The sequence below is a fragment of the Vulpes vulpes genome, chromosome 14 (genome assembly GCF_048418805.1).
Source record: "Vulpes vulpes isolate BD-2025 chromosome 14, VulVul3, whole genome shotgun sequence".
In the NCBI taxonomy this organism is placed as follows: Eukaryota; Metazoa; Chordata; class Mammalia; order Carnivora; family Canidae; genus Vulpes; species Vulpes vulpes.
This window is the reverse complement of record NC_132793.1, coordinates 2,402,264-2,419,607: the sequence shown is the minus strand read 5'-3', so window position 1 is coordinate 2,419,607 and position 17,344 is coordinate 2,402,264. Positions and strand designations below refer to the sequence as shown.

Below are 17,344 nucleotides of genomic sequence, written 5' to 3'. Positions count from 1 at the left end.
TTCATGCGTATTTCGGGAGCTCGTGGACCAACACTGCTATACACATTATACACATTTGATCAGCTGAAAATGGGCCTGTGTCGGCTGGAAGCGTGTGGATGGTGATGCATGTGACCCGATATGCAGGACGTTAAGCCATTTCCCATTCTGGTCTTCGCACATTCTGCTACATAAACCTTCCTCTTGTGCCATATCACATTTTATTATCCACCTTCTACCCAATTTTCTTTAAAATCACGAAATAAATCAAGAGGGAATGGGCATGTGCACTTGATTCTTTGGGGACATGACCTGAGTTGTCCTGGTAATATATGAATGGAAGTTGTCCTTTTTACACTGGACTAAACCCAGCAGCAGCAGTGGTCAATGACATTTGATTTTATATATGTATATAAAATATTTTATATATATATATATTAGAATAAAATGCAACTGATTGCATGCTTTACTTAAAGGAGGATTTCAGTGAAGAAAAAAAAATCCAACATGTTCTTAAAGCCTTTACTAAACTTGTATTGTGGTTTGTGAAAATGTGATCTATGATGATGTATTAAGTATTAAAACCAATAATATGATTTAATCCAAACTTATAGGATCGCTTTGCTTAATCTACTGCCTATCATACAATTTCCTTTCTTTTTTTTTTTCTAAGATTTTGTTTGTTTATTCGTGAGACACACACACACAGAGGCAGAGACACAAGCAGAGGGAGAAGCAGGCTCCATGCAGGGAGCCCGATGTGGGACTCGATCCCGGGTCTCCAGGATCACGCCCTGGGCTGAAGGCAGCGTTAAACCACTGAGCCACCCGGGCTGCCCTACAATTTCCTTTCTAGATAGCTCTTAGCATGCTGCAGAAGTAACACAATGGTGCCCCCAGACTTCCACCGTCTTGCCCAGTCTGCTGTCAAAGATGAACTGGCCAACACCGGATTCCCCGTAGTTTGGGTCCCTCTCTCTTTCTTTCATCTTCCCTTCACCTGGGCTACCTTCAATTCCATCATGACTCCATGGGTTCAAGCGTGGCAGCCGGAGGCATTTTCAAGAGTCAGCATCTGGGTTTGACGTGACCTTGAGCACTTTCTTGGTGGCGAAAGGGTAAGTTCTTGTCAAGGGCACGTTCCGAGGACCACTCAGGGCAACAGCATCAGGGAAAGGAGAAGCTAGTGCCCTTCCTCTTGCCTCTTCAAGACTCTCACCTTCAGTAGTCAACAGTGGGGCTACTAAATTCAGTTTTTTTTTTTTTTTCAGATTCTCCTGAAGCGGATCCACCCATCATGTTCCTGGGTGGGTGGAGGACAGAGGCACAACTCAAGGGTTCGTCCATCGGGGAATGTACTGACGGTGTTCACTTGAAATTTTCCTCGTAGCAGGAAGGCACTAAAACATTGGAAGCCCAAAGTCTCCCTGGCCGAGGAGACATTCTTATCCACTTGGACAACTTGGTAGAAGCTGCTGGGAGGAGGAGACAGGCCCCTAGGCCAGTCCTGAAGGAGCAGGTCTTTGGTAACCTGCTGCATGAGAGGGGACATTTCTGGACAGCCAGGAAGGGGCTGCCTCCTTCATCCTTACCCACTCAGTGCTCAGAGGACCTGGCAATGTGAACCAGAGGGGACAAAGAGGGGCAAGCCCCATCCCTTCCTCAGGTGCCGGAAGGAGTGGACACGCGGCAGGGAGGAGAGACGGAGGTGGCGAAATCAGCAGGTGTTCTCTGCCTGGGGACTTAAGGAGATACCTTCTGGGTCCACCGCAGACCAGCTAAGTCAGAATCCTTGGGAAGGTGAGAGAAACAAAGGTGGAAGGTAGAACCAGGCCCATCAAGGCCAAGGGCTGTGGCGACGACGAGGAGGCGGGGAGGGCTTCATGCAGCATCTGGAAGAGGCCGCCCGCAGTAGAGCGAGCCTCCACCTTCCCAGGTCCTGTAACTGAGCCTCCGCAGGAGAATCTCCACCCCCAGCTCTCCAGGACGGGGAGAAGACGCGTGGTCTGGGCTGACCTCTGTCCCCGGGCCCTCTCCTTGCAAATTCATCCTCTCACGCAGAGTCCACAGCATTTCCTGAGCACCCACTGCATGCGATGCCAGCATTGAGATGGACCCTGCAGGTTTGGACCAGCACCTGCCCTGGGCTCTTGCTGTTGACGAGCCTGCAGGGAAACAGAGTCAAATGGGTAAGGGCGCCTTTGATAAGCGTTCCCAGAGAGGGTAGTACAATGGCACTGAGGCTCCAGGCACACTGAGCCCGACCCCCAAGGGAGAGAGGGCACAGGACCAGTAGGAGGGGTCTCAAGAGGTGGACAGGACCCGGGGGCCGCCCTGAGTGAGAGCGCGCTGTGGCCTGGAGGAACGAAAGGAGCCAGCGTGACCGGGACCCTGCCCAGAGGGTGCCACGGCCTCCAGAGGGCACATCCCCCCACCTGAGGACCATGGGAGAGGCCAGGTGAGGCGCCCCTGGTGCAGCAGGGAAAGGAGCACAAGGAGAGTGCGGGAGGCTGCAGGGAGGAAGTGGGGAGGGGAGCCGGCTGGTGCAGGCCGAGCCCCTCCTGGAGCCTGAGGACCCGACCTCAGCCCATCCCTGCAGCAGCCCCTCCTCAAGTCAGTCTGTGCAGCCGGTGGTCAGCTTCCTGAGCCCTCTTCACTCCGACCCCTCCTCCGTCCACTGGTCCTACCCACCTACCTTGACTGCGTCTCCGCTGCTGTTTCCTCCAAAAGCAGAAGGGACTTGCCAGGCTCAGGACGCTAAATACAGGATCGGAGGCAGATGAGTAACTGGCTCCCTTCCAGGAGCCTGAAAATGCCTCTTGTTTTTGTTTTGGTTTGGTCTGGTTCCTGTTTTCCTTCCCGTTCGGGAAGCAGTGCTGTTCTAGGAACCTTCTCTGGCTTTTTCCGGCTGAGTGTAGCTCCGCGATCGCAGGCACGGCCTGTGGGCCCGACGGTCCGGCCCTGGTTCGGCTCGCCACTCGCCGGCCGTGACGTCGGCTGAGGGACTCAAGCTTCGGTGTCTGCACCCATGCAGTCTGGGCGTCGCGGTGACTCCTCCCTTCACAAAGACTGTAGGGGAGTCAGGAGCCTGAACCCAAACACCCCTTACAGTACCGCCCGACGCACAATCTGTGCCCGCAATCCCTGCTTTCACGCGCGCGAGGAAGCCAGCGCTGAGGTCTCCGCATCCTCCACGCCAAGTAGGGCACATGAGGCACCCGGGGTCCACCTGCTGCACGGGGACGAAGCAGAGCTGAGCGGACCCACCGGCCTGCAAGCCCCCAAGCACACTCCCGCCGAGGAGACAACGCCCGGGCATCCGGGGCGAGGTCCAGGTCCTGCCACCCGGCGCCCCTTCCGACGGAGGACCCCGGAAATGCGTCAGGGGCACATGTCGTAAAGCAAATCATGGTTAGACTTCTTACTTTTCTCCTCCCCAGAGCTGGTTCTCCCCCAAGCCCCCTTTTCCTTCCTCTTTGGACTCATCGATATCGCCGCAGACGTAAGACAGGTGAGGACGCAGGGAGCGGGCCGGGCGGGCTCTTCTCTGTGACCTGCACATGTTGGGGACCACCTGCAGGCCAGCTGTTGGGCCAAGGTGCTGCTTTGGCTTCTGTCTTTCCTCAGACTGTATTTCCCGCCCATATTCCCGAAAGGACCGTGAATCATGAGCTTCCTGATGGAACAGGACGCTCCTCCAGGGCTGATGTGAAGCAGGAAAACAGAGAATGAAGGCGACCCACCTACCAAGTCAGAGAAGTCAAAGGAGGGAGGAAGTCGTAGGTGCCAGGAGGACGTCATCGCGGCCGGCGAGTGCTCCACGCACCCCCCACGAGGCTCAAGTGTCGTTGACCTTCCACGGGCAACTCAGGAGTAACAGTTTAGCTCATCCTGGAACCCCGTCCTCACCACGGAAGGGCCTAGGACACGCTTTCCGTGCACGGCTGGCCGCCAGCGGTTTGTAGTCCCAACCCCGGCCGCCCTCGGAGGCTTCCACCCGCAGGTGTGCGGGGACCTGGCGAAGCACCACCCACGCGGCTCTGCTGCTTGACTCTCCAGTGGAGTTTGGAGCGAGAAACGCGTGGGAAGGTGCTTTGCTGGCCCGGACTGCACCTCCTCCTGCCGCCCCAGGTGCGCGGCCACGGCAGAGCCGGCGGCAAGGGGGGCCGCTCGCATTGCCCCGCGCCGAGGAGTGCGTGGGGTGAGAGGTCGGGGAACCTCCGGCCTCAACAACTTCCTTTCTGTTTTTTTAAGGACTCATTTATTCCTGAGAGACACAGAGAGAGGCGGAGACCAGGCAGAGGGATGAGCAGGCTCCCTGCAGGAGCCCAGTGCAGGACTCGATCCCAGGACCCTGGGGTCACGCCCTGAGCCGAAGGCAGACTCTCATCCACGGAGCCACCCAGGCACCCAGTCCTCACTATTTTCTAGTTACCTTCTGTGGGTTCCCGAGACCTCAGGCACCGGCTGGACGGTTGGCATCTGGAGACGCAGAGGAAGAAAGCAGATCCCTGCCTCAGGATTGCTGCGGCCTCTGAAGAGGAGCCTCTACCCGGTGATGACATTGTGGGGCTGAAGGGAAAGGATGTGGCTCCCATCTGGGGATGAGGAGCGAGACGAGGCCGAGTGACAGCCCCGAGCCTGGGGCAGGAGTAAGACAGGCCGGGGATGGGGAGCGGGTTCACGGGCCGTAGGTGGCTTGTGCCAAGGCACAGTCAGGATGAGGATGAGAGACGTGTAGGGGTCTGGACTCCATGTGTGTGGCTGGGACACAGGGTGCAGGTGGGGGTGTTCAGAGAGGAAGAGGGCGGCATTTGGAGGACCAGGCAGGGAGCGGACGCTGAAGATGTTGCAGTGAGGCCGGTGGGATCAGACTTTATCCCCAGAGCTCCCCCGCATGAGGTGTCTACACCGGATTGTCTTCCCCAAATGTCCTGTGTTGCAGCCCCAGCCTCCCACGTGGCTGGAGGTCATTAGAGTCACATGAGGTCACAGGGGTGGGACCCTCATCAGGGGACTGGAGACCATGAAACAAGAGGAGACGCAGGGATGTGTGTGCAGAGGGACAACCACGCGAGGACCAGCGAGAAGACGTCTGTCTGAGACCCGGAGGGAGGCCTCGGGAGCCACCGGCCCTGCCGGGACCCTGACCTTGGACTTCCTGCCTCCAGGACAATGAGAAGTATCTGCGCCCCCCCCCCCCAGTAGACTGGCTCCTAAGGAGACCCTTGAAGACTATGCGCAGAAGTGACGTGAGACGCACACTAGAATCCATCTGGTGACCTTAAGGAGAGGGGGGTTATGGGGAAAACGAGGCAGGGGGCTCTCCACGGAGCTTATCAATGGATTTAGATCAAGGAGGGGACGAGCACACAGGGAAATGGCCTGGGGTCCGGACCCGTTTCCAGAGCTCGGGATCCCCACACTGTCTGCAAGGATCCCCGCTCCCTGACTGTCACCCCAACCCTGCGGGGTGGGCAAGCGGGGACCCAGCCTGCAGATACGGAGGCCACATGAGCGCCGGCCAGCCGTCTGCAGAGCCAGGGATTGAACCCCTGACTGCGGGGTGGCTGGGAGTGTCACCGAGGAGCCGGACACATGAAATCCCATGACCATCAGCGACGTTGGTCCTGTGTTTTGAATACATGCTAACAAGAGCAGAGGCAAAAATGCAAACCGTGACAACCATGCCTTCAAGAAACCTTCTGGGGTAAAGAGGACGGGACGCCAGGCTGCACGCTCTGCATTCCCCTTCCCGGGGCGCCTGCCTCCCCGCCTGAGCAGTCACCTCCACACGCTCTCGCAGGGGAGTGCTGAAAATCGTAAAGGATCAGCTTTGCAGTGACAGAAATGTCTATGGCACCTGCTTCCCTCCTGAGCTTCCTGGAAAAAAATACCTTACAGCAAAGAGATCCAAATTTGGGTAATTATCCAAGAAGCCAAAGGGTGTCCTCTGGCACATCCAGCTCTGACTTGTAAAAGAGGCCGTGGCGGAGACAGTCAGGACTCCTCCGTCCCTTGGTCCCTTGTAGCTTGAGTGAGCAAAACCGGCCAGGAGGTGGCCCCTCCCTCCCCACGTCCCCTTCCGCCCCCCGACAGCGACCCCAGCGCCGCCATCCTACACCACTACCATGATTTCGCTAAAGGCCCTGCTCGTTGTGCCGATCACCTGCATCGTGGATTCAGCCACAGGTACAGGGGAGGGGCTCTTAGGGCACATGCCTACACAGCCGACGAGCCCAAATTCTAACCTGGTTTCCAAACCTACCCAGAGGCGTGATTTTGCAACTGCTGGAATCCACCCACCATGACGGAGAGAGTGTGGCCCTGGCCTGGCCCGAGGGAGGGGACGCTCCGCACGACGTGGCCGGGCTGCAGAAAGGCTGGCGACACCCGTGGGCAGGCCAGCGAACGGTCGGCTCCCAGCGCCTCGGCAAAGGCCTGGCCAAGGGCGCCGAGTGTCCCGTCCTGCCGTGAACATCCCAGCCTGGGCTTCCAGATCCAGAGACCCGGCTCGCACCTTGTTCCGGGCCGTCCACGGTGCTGATCCTCGCAAGGTCCTTGGTCCAGGCTGCCCCTTGCGAGGACTTCATCCTGGCTCCCGTCCACCGGGGAGGGGGGTCCCCCAGCATCATCATGGCAGCAGGACACTGAGAAACTGAGAAACGGGGCCGATTGCAAGATAAGGGCTGGCGAGGGCATGGCGTGCCGGGGTGGCCACGAAGCGAGGTGTTGACACGGGTGGCTCTCTGGGCAGGGTCTGACATGTGGATGACTGATAGGTATAGGAGGTGGTCTAAAGAGAGGCAGAGACTACCATGCATTTCTAGAAGGAATTGGAAAAACAAAGGAAAGCTGTTGGTGGGCTTTAAATAAAGGCCAAGAGGAAGAGGATAAAGGGAAGAGGATTTGGTCCTGGTGGGGCGGGGCGGGGCAGCCCCAGGGACTCGCTCTTTCTGCACACGTGTGCTTCCTGGAAGCATCTGCCGCTGTGACACGTGGGGCAGTGACCTGTTCATCGCGTGTCTTCCTCTGTCGTCATGAAACAACGGTACAGTAGCCCAATGAGGCGACTCTCATCATTTTGACTTGTGCCCCACGTGCATCCTCACATGTGGGCAGCCTGCATCGGCCTGGGGGTGCCGGGCCAGCGGGCTCCATCCCACACCTGCCGCTCTCGCTCCTGCTGCTCCCATGCTCCAATCTCTTCCTCGGATCCCGCCCTGGGATGCTCTTCCCTGCTGGCTTGTGTCAGGCCCTAGATACCTGGTCAGCAGCCATGTCCCCTGCCCGGGCGAGGGCACCTGCTCAGAGCAGGAGGGGGAGCTCAGGAGGAAACATCGGATCACCTCCCCCCCACTTTGATGTTAAATTCTATGCCTGACCGTCTAGAAGGGTCACCTGACATTTCCTGTGCTCCCCATCCTGACCCACAGCACGCCCGCTATGGGGACGTCAGAGTGAGCCCCTGGGCTTTAAAGCCAAGACGCTCCCCTTGTCCCTTTGCAAAGCTCTCATCTCCAGACGATTCGCTTTTCAACCATGTCCAGCAGTTCAATATAAACGCAGTTTTATACTTGCCTTGATGGTCAAGATCACTTTTTCAAACACTCTGTGCCAATTGCAGAATGGAGGCCTCTGCAAAAGTGAAATAAAAAAAAAAAAAAAAAAAAAAAAAAAAAAACCTTTGATGGAAAAGAAGCATCCAGAGAGGAGCAAAGGAAGGCACGTCCCTGAGTTAGAGAAGGCTCACTGACACCACATCCACCACGTCCAGTGTCCCTTCCACGGGGCGTCCCTGCAGGACCCGCAGATCCGTACCCCCGTGAGCCCCAGGGAGGCTCGGGTGACACATCAGCTCCACCTTTGCACAAGCCATCCTGTCTGAGGGCCCTGTTCGTTCCTCTCTGACATGGCGGTGCTGCCAGCAGCCAGGAGAAGGGGGGCAGACAAACGAGAGAAGCGCAGGAAGGATGTCAGCCGGTGTTACCCTCTGCTTGTGAACAAACTGGACGTTCCCCAAACCTGCCAAGGGTTCCCAGAAATGCAAAAGAAAAAACTGCACCCCTGCCCAACGGGCGTCCCCTCCATTCACCTCGACGGGACAGAGGAAGGGAAGTCGTCAGAGGGAAGGAAAATGAGAACTGCTTTTGGAGTAGAAATGGGTTGCTCGAAACCTTCTCTTTATTTCCCAGGTAAGCAGCCGGACGTGGACGTGGAGGCTGCCGGATGGCCCGCGCCGGAATGAGAGGGGGCAGACGCCCGCTCCCGGCCAGTCGCTGCCTTCACCTCGCTGACCGTGCGTTCCCTCCAGCTCTAGCTGGCTTAACTGCAAAAATCATTAAATTCAAAACCGCCGTATATACCTACTCGGTACCTGCCGATAGCCGCGGGCAGAGCTAATCAAATGCGCTGCACATTTCATGCAATTTCACACAATTATGAATCTCACAAGGATGCAAATAAAGAGAAAGCCAGGAGCCTAGGGGGTGAGTTGGGGGGAGGGCCTCAGAGGGCCGGGGGGTCTCTGGCTCTGCCTAAGCTCCTTGAAACCACAGGAAACGTGCCAACGGCCCCCCAGCGTCCCCTCCACGAGCGAGCCTGTGCAACGGGAGAAATCCCTGAGGTGCGTTCAGAAGCAAGTGACCCGGCGTCAAGAGGCATCTGGAGGTGACAGCGGGACCCTGCCTGATTCTCGGAGCCCCTGCAACGTGCCCCCCACCGCCCTTTCCCCGCCCCGCGGCATTTACTGAGCACCAAAGGTGGTCCTGAAGGCAGAGCTGCTGAAGCCTCTCGCTGTGACGCGCTCCCTGCCCTTGGAACAGGGGCGCAGGCTATTTCTGCAAAGGGCCAGACAGTCGGGACTTTAGGCGCTGCTGGCCAGGTGTCCCCACCGGGAGCACTCACTTCTGCTGTCGCCGCCATAGATAATGCGTGTCCAAGTGGGCGCGGCTCTTTCAGTAAAACCCTGTTTACCAAAACGGGTCTAAGGAGCATCATTTGCCAAGCCCTGGCCTAGGGAGGCATTGGGAGAGTGTTTTAGAAACACTGGACCATTGTGCTTTTGAGTTGTGTTTCCCACAATGAGATCCCACCTCACACCAGTGAGAATGGGGAACATTAGGAAGTCAGGGAACATCAAATGTTGGAGACGATGTGGAGAAAGGGGAGCCCTCCTGCACGGTTGGTGGGGATGTGAGCTGGAGCAGCCACTCTGGAAAACTGTGTGGAGCTTCCTCAAAGAGTTCAAAATAGATCTGCCCTACGACCCAGCAATTCCACTGCTGGGGATTTACCCCAAAGATACGGATGCAGTGAAACACTGGGTCACCTGCACCCCGGTGATTATAGCGGCAACGTCCACAATAGCCAAACTGTGGAAGGAGCCTCGGTGCCCATCGACAGATGATGGATAAAGAAGATGTGGTCTGGGATCCCTGGGTGGCGCAGCGGTTTAGCGCCTGCCTTTGGCCCAGGGCGCGATCCTGGAGACACGGGATCGAATCCCACGTCAGGCTCCCGGTGCATGGAGCCTGCTTCTCCCTCTGCCTGTGTCTCTGCCTCTCTCTCTCTCTCTCTCTGTGACTATCATAAATAAATAAATAAAAATTTAAAAAATTAAAAAAAAAAGAAGAAGATGTGGTCTACCTATGTAATGAGTATTACTCAGCCAATAGAAATGACAAATACCCACTATTTGCTTCGACGTGGAGGGACCTAGAGGGTATTATGCTGAGTGAAATAAGTCAATGGGAGGAGGACAAACATTATATGGTCTCATTCATTTGGGGAATATAAAAATTAGTGAAAGGGAATAAAGGGAAAGGAGAGAAATGAGTGAAAATATCGGTGAGGGTGACAAAACATGAGAGACCCCTGACTCTGGGAAATGAACAAGGGGTAGTGGAAGGGGAAGTGAGTGGGGGGTTGGGGTGACTGGGTGATTGGAACTGAGGGGGGCACTTGGTGGGATGAGCACTGGGTGTTATGCTATATGACAGCAAACTGAACTCCAATAAAAAAAAATCTTAAAAAAAAAGAAAGAAAGAAAGAAAGAAACACTTGACCACATTGACTGGGGGGATGCAGAGTCAAATTGCAAAAAACACAACATCCCAATGGCGACATCAATGGATCAGTGGGGTAGTTAAGGGGTCTGGGACAAAAGGCCATCTTGTGAGGACTGCTCATGGCGCAACCGCCGCCCACATCCAGGGGCCCGCGACGGGTAGGGGGGGATGCATCAGTTAGTGGGAGAGACTCATGGAAGCATGAATGTCAGGTGCTCCCCTGGACGGTGAGCTTCAGGGGATCCCTGGCAATGGCGCTGTGCGGTTCGGCTGTGCTCTGAGCCTCCCGTATGTCTGGGGGGCTTTTTTGTTTTTGTTTTTCCAGAACATAAAGTGATTATTCCACCGCAAGACCATGGCTGTGAGCCAGTGTCACCAAAGCCACAAGGTCTGTGTCTTCCTTCCTTCAGCAAGCAGAGCTTTCATGAGCTCGCAAGAGCAATTGAGTCAGAAGGCAAATATTGCTGTGAGCGCGGAGTGAGAGCCCCGAGGGACTGCACGACCTGCAGGGCCAGGAAATGAGGTTCAGCCATTACCGGGGCGCTTAGAGCAAGACCCAGCACTCAGCTTCATTTGCCCTGGAGGGACAAACGCCCAGCCGCGGACGCGTCCACTCCATCCCACGCAGGGGCATTCACTCCTGGGAGCCCTGGTCATCGTCTAGACCATGGACTTAGTCTTGGCAAATAGATTTTGCTTCCACGACCAGCTGAAAGAAGCACTGTTTCTGTTGCCGTCTAATCAATGCACATATGGATCGCTTGTTCAATAAAAGAAACCAAGTAGGAGATATTTAAAGAGCTAAGAAGTGGCCAGAACTATAAAGCAAAAATGATTTCACTGCAACCCACTGGCATATAGTTCTTGAGGCAGGCAGTTAAGGGAAAATTCTACAGTAATTATGTCGATGGATGGGAGTTCCATGTTGAGCCGCTTCACTGGCGAAGCCTAAGGATTTTTCTACTGTTCTTGCCCAACATCACACAATTCTTGGTTGGAGCTGATTTATATGATGAAGTGTCAGACATTTCTTGTTGGACTGATGTCTCCTTACTGGTAGAAATCCGACGGATTGTTTCGTTCAGCAGGTGTGTTTCCCAGCTGACTTCAGTGACCACAGCCGGTCTGTGGCTGAAATGGGGCGGGGGGGGGGGGGGCTTGGACAGTGCAGGTCCTGGTCAAACCCAGACCAGTTTCCTGCTTCACAAGGTGGGGATCACCATCGTTTGACCTGTAGCTTCAGTTTCCCCCCCAACTCCACCCCCACTCCACAATCACAGGCTACTTTTGGTGTGAGTGAGCCTTCTGCTCTGACTGGCCTGGTTTCCCCATCCCAACACCCCAGTGCTTCAACACTCCCTTCCCCCACCCCCCATTGCCTCCTCACCCCATTGCCCCATCACTCCATCTCTATCACTTGGCTCCTAGCCCCCAGCACCCCCAGCACCCAACCCTAGCCTCCATCACCCCATCATCACATCACCCCAATGCCCCATCTCCATCCCCCATTGTCCCATCACCACATTGCCCAGCTCCTACCCCCATCACCCCCATCACCCCCATCACTCATCCCCCATCACCCCAATGCCCCATCTCTATCCCCCATTGCCCCATCACCCCATGGCCCTATCACTCCATTGCCCGGCTCCTAGCCCCCATTACCCCCATCATCCATCATGCCCTGCTCACACCTGCCCTTCTCAGGTGGACCCACTTTCAGCATCTCTCCCAGTCTCCCTTCCATACCCAGTACAAGCCCCACCTCTCCCAAGTGGACCCTCCTAACCACATAAAACTCCATCTCCTTTTTATTGGTGCCCATTTTCAACAAATTATGTCTTTAATTCTCTCTCTGAATACATCGGTGTTGGCTTTTCAAAACAAACACAGGACCCCTGGGCAGGGACGGGATTCTATATGTCTTCCACAAGTACTTACTAAGTAACCAACAGGAGTCGTTCATTATCTGGTAGTGTAAATAGTATGAGATCTATTGGTGTAATTAAATCTCCATCATTGCGCCTGTGCACCAATAGCAATGATCAGACAGGAATTATTTACCCTAAACATAACGTGGAGGACAGAGTTGAAAGTGGCCACCACCAGGGTCTTCGTCTGGGGAGGTGCCTGCCACACCATTGCTATTATCCTAAACTAAACTGGATGTGGCTCTTCATCTGGAATTTGGGGAAAGTGCTAGCTGCAGCATCGGAAGTCCCCATTTCTACCAATACTCCCAACTGTTTTTATCAGGCCGTGCAATTCCTCTTGTACCCTCTCTTTCTCTCCACGTCAATACATGAGACAAATAAGAGCAGCAAAATAAAAATGTAAGTGGACACTTCACCCCAAAAGATGTGCAAATGGGAAGCAAGGACATGAAAGGTGCCCGACATCATAGTCTCTAGGGAAACGCAAAGGAAAACCGCACGGAGATGCGACTACCTCCCATGAGAATGGTCAAGCGAAACACTAGCAAGCAGACAGTACCAAGTGCTGACAAGAGCGTGGCACACGGGGACTCTCACTCGCTACCAGGGAGATGGAGAGTGGCCCAGCCACTCTGGACAACACTTGGGAGTTTCCAATAAAGTTAAACTTGCCTAACAACCCACAGTACCAGCCCTAGGAACTTAGCAGAGTAAAATGAAACTCTCTGTCGCAGAGCAACTGTATTCAAGAATCGGTGGCTGCTTTGTTTTAAAAATGACCAGAACTCTTCTCCCACAAAAACCAGGTGCCTGGGTGGCTCAGCCCATGCAGCATCTGCCTTGGGCTGGGGTCATGATCTCAGGGACCTGGGATCGAGTCTCTGCGTTGGGCTCCCTGCTCAGTGAGGTGACTGCTTCTCCCTCTCCCTCCAGCCCCTAGTCATGCTCTCCTTCTCCCCCTTTCCTTCAAATGAATAAACAAAATCTTAAAAAAAAATCCCACAAAAACCAAATGTCCCTTAGCTGGGGAATGGGTAGGCAAATTGATGGAAAACCAATCAGCAATAAAAGGAAGGAACTGTTGACACACTCAACAATATGGATGAATCGCAAATGCTCCTTGAAAGAAGCCAGTTTCAAAACACTGGATACTATATGATTCAATCTATAGGACATTCTAAAAAGCAAAACTACAAAGACAGGGAATAGATCAGTGGTTGCCAACAGCTGGGGGTTGGGGAAGGAATGTTCTATCATTTGATGTTGGTTGTCGTTACGTGATGGTATGCGTTTGCCCAAACTCACAGAACTGCGGACTAAAAAGGTAGAACTTTACTGTATCTAAATTATATCTTTAAAAAAAAATTAAGCCAGCAGTTCTGATTTCAGTTGGGTTTGGAATCTATCCCTCCCTGGTGTCCCTGAGCTGCTCCAGGCAGGTTCAAGTCACCCTGGGGAAGCTCAGATCCCTCAGCACAGCTTGGAGTCTGCAAGCTGGACCCTCGCTGGGCTCCTCCGTGCTCCCCCTTGTCGGTCATCTCTGGGACACTCACAGCAGGTGCATGGCGCAGACTCTCTGAAAACCTGCCTGCAAGTGCCGTGACTTTCAGCAGCAAAACCATTTTCTAACTACATCTATGTCCAACAGCCAACTCCCCAGCCGGGGCCAGGTACTTGGCAGGATGAGTCCCAGCTCCACTGCCCTGTGGGACCACTGTCAGTGCCAGTCTGAAGGGAAGGACATGCATGAGCTTGTCCTGCTTCTTGTCCAGGAGAGCACGGCTCCCTATTGGAGGTAGGGGCGGAATTTCCCAAAATGTCACCCCGATAGTGCACATTCGTGGAAGTCAGAGCTCAGACATCTTCCTCCACAATAGTACTGCCTTAAAATAAAAATGAATCCTGAGCACAAAACACAAAGCCAATGATTATGGTCCCTCAGAATTTGTTTTTTCCCTTTTTTTTCCCCTTCTCTCTAGCAAAGGGCAGCATTGTCTTTAAAGTCATCAGCTGGTATAGCTGAGTTTCTATTTTCCAGGCAACACACAGAAATATTCCTACCTGGAAGGAGGGCAGTATCTATGGCAACAGTGTGCAAAGGCCCCAGCACCTCATACTCTGCCCGCCAGATGAGGAGCTATGTCTGTGGCTTGTTCTTCAGAGCTGGCTAATTGGAGAGCTTGCAACAGACTCTGGGGGGGTGGGGGTAGGGTCCCTGAAACACTGTGAGCTAGGACCGTATCCATTCCTGGAGGGAAGAGGATGGAGTGGAGGTGATCCAGCAACGCCAGGCCTCAGAGGCAGACTGCATTGGTCTGACTCCAGACGCCCTCATTCCCAGTTGTAGGACGCTGGGCAGACACTTAACTCCTTTAGGCTCATCTCAGTAAAGTGTGGATTGTAGCACTTGCCCTTAACTGTGTCAAAATGATTCCACATGATGTGAGTATAGCGCTCAATGCCCTGCCAGCCCCATGATGAGGACTCAATCGAGGGTCATTCTGTAATAACACATCGATGCCCACCGGGGTCATCTGAATGGCTGCCGCCACTGGCTGAGGTGGGCTGCACACTTCTCCTGCCTTCCCCACATACAGAGCACCTTGGATACCTGGATGAGTGGGGGAAGGGACCCTGGAAAAGGCACTTTAGGAAGGTGGCAAGGAGACAAAGTGAATGAAGGAAACCTGGTAGGTAGGCATGTGTGGATGGATGGACAGATGGATGGATGGATGATGGATGGATGGATGATGGATAGGTGGATGGGTAGATGAATGGCTAATGGATGGATGGATGGATGGATGGACAGTTGCATGGATGGATGATGAATGGATAGACAATGAATAGGTAGATGGATGGATGGATGGATGGATGGGTGGATGGATGGATAACTGGATGGGTGGATGATGGATCAGTGGGTGGATGGATGGGTGGATTGGATAGAAAGGTGGGCCTAGATGGAGTTGGAGGGTGAATGGATTAATAGATGAATGGGTGGGTAGGCTGAGGAGAGGCTAATGGTTATGCCGATGGCTTAGTCAGAAGCAGGAGACGCTGCTCACCTAAAGCTTTTATCTTCCTGCTAAAATGCCTCAAAGTTGTTGTGCTGCCAGTCATCACAACAAATGCAGATTCATTTTATTGCCTGTACAGGACTTCATCTTTATGGGGAAAAGAGGCCATCCTTGGCTTCACTCACAAAGATCCTCAAGACAGGCTGCCCAGCAGCTGTTCCACACCTTCAGTTCAATCAGGCCCTTGGAGCCGAGCAGTGGGAGCAGCCCCTGAGCAATGTGGTTATTTCTAATGCCCGCTCTCCCTGCCTGTGCTCACTGAGCTTTTATCTTTGTAATTACACTGGGACACATTTCTCATTACAGGCACCAGGAGAAACCATGAGCGAGCAAGCGGCTGGTTAAGCAAGAAAGAGAAAAGCAAAGATTGACCTAGTTTGGATAAAATGGGATCTTACCTGAACCTTTCCCAGACGGAAGTCTCACTAAACCTGAGTTCTCTGTGGCTCAGCATAGGCATATTGTTTTCCTTCACTCTTTTTTTTTTAAATTATTATTATTACAATGATTTTATGAGTTTTGTTCTTTTTTTGAATTGAGTCGAATTACAAAGGATGAAAATAACTGTGAAAATCTTAATGTTCAGCATGAACAAAGCCTGAGGCATTCTCGGAGCCTCTACTCATAGGTGCGGGCAACACATGAACATCTCCGGAGCGGACGGAGCCCAGGGCTGGGCACGGGGAGGCTGAGCATGTCCACACAGCTCCTGTCGCCCTGTGACCGCCGCTGTGGTGTCGGCTGTGGGCAGGGTCCCCAGCTGGAAGGGAGCCGTTAGGGAAGAAGAAGCTCAAAACACAAGCAGGAGATATTGAAAGGATGAGTAAAAAGGCTCATTTGACAGGAACGGGTGTTTATTTACCTGAAGAGCAGTAAGGTGAGGGAGACTGGCTCTGTGTGACGTCAGAGCCCAGAACTCAGACTAATTGATAAAAATGTCATTGAGGGACAGGTGCAAGGTCCAAGCTAAAATCCGAAGTTATCACAGCCTGTGTAGACATGCCCTTTCCCTTACTATGTTGGATCCAGTATAAATATTGTTGACTTGGGGGAGACTTCCCTGACCAACCTGGCTGAGGACGACTCCCAGAATCACTCTCTGACGTAATAATCACCAGGTTTTATTTAGTTTGGGTGCTTGTCATTCTCTAAAAGTAACTTGTGCATTTGTCTGAGGGCAGGGCTGTATCTCTCATACAGGCCACGGCAGAGCGCCTGGCTCACAGAAGGCGCCCAGCCAGCACATTTTAAGTGAATGCGTGAACGTGCAAAGGGATGAGGCTCTCTGTGGGGTCAGAGCAGTTCTCTCCCACAATCTAGAAATCGAAGGGCCTTCATGCACAAGGAGCGCATCTCTCCCACAAAGGAGACGGGGGTTCTCCGGCACACTTCCAAGCTTGAGCCGGTCCTCCAGCCTGGAGGGCCACAGAAGCCCAATGCTGTTCATTTCAATCATTCCTTTGTTTTTGAAAATCCTGAGATTTCTGGCGATTTTGTTATTATTTGATGCATCAAACAATAGTCAATATCTCTCTTTAGGGCAGTTTTAGACATGACTGTATCTTAACCTATTTTCTCTAAACATGCATTTTCTCTGGACTGAAAATCCATAGTGTTTCTAAATTCAGACCTCTCGGGTTCCATGCTTACAACCCTACAAAGTCTAATTAACCATGAGTTGATAAAGTGATAAGCATCTGGCCATCTTGGGTGGGCCCAAGTAAGCACTTCTCCCACGGGTCTGGCTTGTGCCCTGCTGCGCTCGAGGCCACCAAGTGGACAAGGCCTGTCCTCAATTTTACTCCAGTGTTGGAAGGAGAGGAAGAAAGAGCTCATTTAGTGGGTAAGTACTTAAAATATTATTTTTGTATTAAGACAAATACAAACCCGTAGAGTAAATTCACTAGATATTTGAAGCTAAAACTTCCATTTTCAAGGAATTCCACAACGAGGCGGGTCACTTTCATGCTCTATTTAACCTTCCACAAATCCATGGAGCTCAGCACGACCATATGACATAACTCTTGCCAGGGAGCTTTGCCCGGAGGTCCATAAAAAGGATGTCACTTCTTGAATGAAACACCAAAGCCGTATCGCCCCCGGAAGGCGGAATGTGCCCACAAGAACAACAGCCGTCTGTCCCCCCATGAAGATGGAAATCACATATGAGGAGAGAGAAGCAGGAAGACCGAAGGGCCCTGGGTCCCATATGTCATCGGCCTCACACCACCAGCCCAAGACCTTCCAGCCTTGACCTTCTACAACATGAGAAAAGCGAACGGTTACTTGA

At 53.4% G+C, this 17,344-nt stretch overlaps 1 long non-coding RNA gene across 1 annotated transcript in view; it reads right to left on the bottom strand.

The window, feature by feature from the left end:
- Window positions 1–632: 632 nt before the first annotated feature.
- Window positions 633–17,344, bottom strand: part of LOC112932255 (uncharacterized) — a 59,700-nt gene continuing 42,988 nt past the window's right edge. The window contains exon 2 of the long non-coding RNA XR_003237442.2: window positions 633–2,144. This is a non-coding gene — a long non-coding RNA (uncharacterized lncRNA). The remainder of the gene's footprint in view (window positions 2,145–17,344) is intronic.